This window comes from Schistocerca americana, chromosome 9 (genome assembly GCF_021461395.2).
Source record: "Schistocerca americana isolate TAMUIC-IGC-003095 chromosome 9, iqSchAmer2.1, whole genome shotgun sequence".
NCBI lineage: Eukaryota > Metazoa > Arthropoda > Insecta > Orthoptera > Acrididae > Schistocerca > Schistocerca americana.
This window is the reverse complement of record NC_060127.1, coordinates 140,391,856-140,396,082: the sequence shown is the minus strand read 5'-3', so window position 1 is coordinate 140,396,082 and position 4,227 is coordinate 140,391,856. Positions and strand designations below refer to the sequence as shown.

Sequence of the window (4,227 nt, the reverse complement as noted above, 5' to 3'; positions counted from 1 at the left end):
AAATGGTTCAAATGGCTCTGAACACTATGGCACTTAACATGTGAGGTCATCAGTCCCCTAGAAGTTAGAACTACTTAAACCTAACGAACCTAAGTACATCACACACATCCATGCCCGAGGCAGGATTCGAACCTGCGACAGCAGCGGTTGCGCGGTTCCAGACTGAAGCGCCTAGAAACGATCGGCCAGCAGGGGCCGGCGTTACGTTAAGAGCTGAGTGTTCAGTCCTGTCAGCAGAAATCTTGAATCCAGACGCAAATCTGTACGATACCTGCTAAGTTTTTTTCGCTGGAGACCATTATTTGCTCACTCTTGTCTTGCGTTTAGACCAGAGAGAATAGCCATTCGCTGTTAAATGTTCCACTAGTTTTTGCTTCGATGTAAACATGGCTTTACACGTCGCACTATATATGCTGTCATTAGTCTAATTTTGGCTTCACAGCCCCTACAGGAGTGAGAAGTACGAGGATGAAGAACATCTCTACGTTTTTCACTAAACACAGCTTTTTGCAAACATGAAAGTACGTTTTTGAGGGTTAATGGGCGTTTGTTTGTTCTGTTACGATAGTTCCTGGCGATTTAAAAATCTGTGCGGGACAAAGACTCGAAGCCGAATCTTTTGCCTTACGACTCGCCCCCGCAATGTTACGTCTTCAACCAGGAGAGACGAACTGGCGGAACTGAAGGCGGGTCACGAGTGGTACTCGGACAGCTCAGTTTCTAACAACGGAACACGCGTAAGGTAAAGGCTAAGGGTTCGAATCTCGCCCCAGCACAAATTGTCATCGGATTAGGGAAGGAAGTCGGCCCCACCCTTTCAAACGAACCATCCCGGCATTTGCCTAGAGCGATTCAGGAAAATCACGCAAAACCTTAATCAGGATGACCGGATGCGGTATTGAACCGTCCCCCCACCCCCCTCCCTCCCGCCGAATGCGAGTCCAGTGTGCTAACCACTGCGCCACCGCGCACGGTTGTTAATGTGGGGTGTGTCCGTCCTTCGGTCTTATGATATGACACAAACTCTACTGGGGCGCTTTTAGTGGCGAGTCTGAATGTCTGTGGTGGGTTCACGTCGGCACACTGAGTAGGCTAGTCGATTTCTGGATTAAGTATAGACGCCGAGGTAACGAATTAAAATTTGTGCCGAGGGAAGGACTCGAACCCGGGTCTGCTACTTACTAGGGAGATGCGCCATCCACATTGTCACGCCAGTGTAGTGGATGGCACATCTGCCTAGTTAGTGGCAGACCCGGGTTCAAGTCTTCCCCTCGACACAAATTTTAATTCCTTACCTCAACGTCTAGCCTCATCAAAGATAAAGTTGAGATTCTACGTGATTACAATTTCTGGAATATTACTCTCCACAAATCATTGGCTCACAGTTGCTGCTTTGTGACATAATACATCGTCATGCTGATACAATCATTGTCTCAGAACTGTTCGTCTACTGCACATAATACACAATGCTGTAAATTGTGTACATATTAAAACTTCCTGGCAGATTAAAACTGTGTGCTGGACCGAGACTCGAACTCGGGACCTTTGCCTTTGCCGGGCAAGTGCTCTACCAACTGAGCTACCCAAGCACGACTCACGCCCCGCCCTCACAGCTTTACTTCTGCCAGTACCTCGTCTCCTACCTTCCAAACTTTACAGAAGCTCTTCTGCGAACCCTGCAGAACTAGCTCTCCTGAAAGAAAGGGTATTGCGGAGACTTGGCTTAGCCACAGCCTGGGGGATGTTTCCAGAATGAGATTTTCACTCTGCAGCGGAGTGTGCGCTGATATGAAACTTCCTGGCAAGTTAAAACTGTGTGCCAGACCTAGACTCGAACGAGGTACTGGCAGAAGTAAAACTGTGAGGACGGGGCGTGAGTCGTGTTTGGGTAGCTCAGTTGGTAGAGCACTTGCCCGCGAAAGGCAAAGGTCCCGAGTTCGAGTCTCGGTCCGGCACACAGTTTTAATCTGCCAGGAAGTTTCATATCAGTGCACACTCGGCTGCAGAGTGAAAATCTCATTCTGTGTACATATTCTTCCGCAAGTAGCGTTTCTTAAGTGCAGTACTGGGACCACACCATAATCACGAAAAACATCACCATACCGTGACACTGCCCATTCTGTACATCACTTTTGGCGCTATTGGCGATGGCGGCAGACGTCCTCCAGAGGCCTGCCAAACCCACAGAGTTTCAGCGAGTGGTCACAGGGTATGCAGCATGATTAATCACTCCACATCACTGATCCGCTGGCCAGTGGCTCCGCTCTTTACGCCACCTTGGGCACTGCTTGTAGAGATACGTGACTTATGAAGAGCTGCTAGATCGTTGTATACTGCTCTTTTTAAACCCTTCGCACAATCCTTACGCTAGCTGGACTACTGATAGCGTTTCGGAAATCACGGGTGACTCATTCTGCTGGTTTGGTGCGACTCCTTACCACCATCCTCTGCATTGTTCTCCTGGAGGTCAGTGCTTGAGTTACGCCTGGGCTTTTTTGTAGCTCTTGTCACTCCTTCACGTTTCCACTTCACAGTGCCATCACCAACAGGCAACTTAGGCAGCTTCAGTCAGACTGAAATGTCCCTGATGGCTTTGTACTGAGATGACATCCTGATTCATCGATGGATTTATTAACTTTACTGCTACGCAGACAGCCCCTGCCAGGCAGACTACACTCAAGACACCTCTGTGTACCATATAACATACACAAGCACTTGTAGGCGCAACCAAGAGGAAAACAATTCTTCAAAACAAACAGAACTTGCTAGAGACTAATGGGAACCTTTTTCTGCAGAGGTTGCCTCTCAATACAGGGAAAGTTTGAGTACTTCGCCGGTCTCCGCCGGCTTTATAAGGCCAGCGCAGCTGCAGTATAGCCAGTTCCTCGCCGAGCTAGGACCAGCTCCGACGGACCTCACCGACGCTCTTGATGAATGGTCGTCTACAAGTTATTTGTTTTTGTGTGTATATAGAGATTGTTCGAGAAGTGTAGTTCAGTTTAAATAAACGATATTATACTGAGTGTTCTACAATACTGAGTATTCTCCGCTAACCATTGTGGTATTGTCGCACTACATACTATCGACAGTTCTCGGAGGAAACGTTCAGAACTACTTTTCACGACTGTCCGTCCGAACCAGCTGCAACGAATCCAAATACATTGCAGTCTGTACTTGACAGCATGAAGTCGTTCGCATTTAATAGTGCATGAATGTGGTTTTTCTACTTTACTGAACGCGGGCCTTCTTCGATTGATTCTGAAGCTGTTACAGCAGAATCGGGTGGACGGTAAGAACACGCGATGATTAACTTGAGTTCACGTAAGGCGGTTACTGACGAGAACATAACTTCGTAGTAAGACTCAATTTCGACTTCGACAGACATAGTATACCTGCCAATTGTGAAGCTCTCCCCCCCCCCCCCCCCCCCCCGCCCCCCCCCTTGCTGATATCTAAACTGTCTTCGCGATATACGTTCCACGCCGCGTTATATGTTTCACAGCTTTTTTCTTCGAGTTTCTTTCATGGTGATCTCGAAAAAGTTAAACAAAAATGTGGCCATTCGTGTATTCATTATCACTTGTTAAGCTTATTTTATGTGAGTCCAACGCGCTTGAGCAATAATCTGGTTTGGAGCGCACAGACTGACCATGTTTTTCGAATAGTCATCGTAGTAATCCAAGTATACCACTTGTCTTACACACGAATGAGCTAATGTCATCATTACCTTTCGAATATCCACAAATTACTATATTTAGCAATTTGTGTGAGTTGACTGATTGCATTTCCGCATGAGATTAGTGTCCAGACACTCAGAAACGATACAAGAAAGCAAAAGGAGAAATGTTGAGCTGTATTTTCAAATGACGTAGTTATCCGAGGGCATAGCGGCGACAATAGCACCGTATCTAGTAAAGCACTTCCATGTTCAGGCTCTCATGCATAACAGTTATTTTAAGAAGTGGAGAACCAAATATTTATTTTTTTGAGAGAGGGAACGATGATTATTTACAAGTCACTGCAAATTTAATATTAAATTTTTTTTAAATTTAGAATGTTAAAAAAAATGGTTCATATGGCTCTGAGCTCTATGGGACTTAACAGCTAAGGTCATCAGTCCTCTAGAACTTAGAACTACTTAAACCTAACTAACCTAAGGACATCACACACACCCATGACCGAGGCAGGATTCGAACCTGCGCCGTAGCGGTAGCACGGTTTCAGACT

General features: G+C 46.4%; 1 non-coding gene across 1 annotated transcript; it reads right to left on the bottom strand.

Annotated features, from left to right (window-relative positions):
* Window positions 1–1,515: 1,515 nt before the first annotated feature.
* Window positions 1,516–1,590, bottom strand: Trnac-gca. The gene has a single exon. It is a non-coding gene; the product is annotated as a tRNA-Cys (tRNA).
* Between the last annotated feature and the right edge of the window lie 2,637 nt (window positions 1,591–4,227).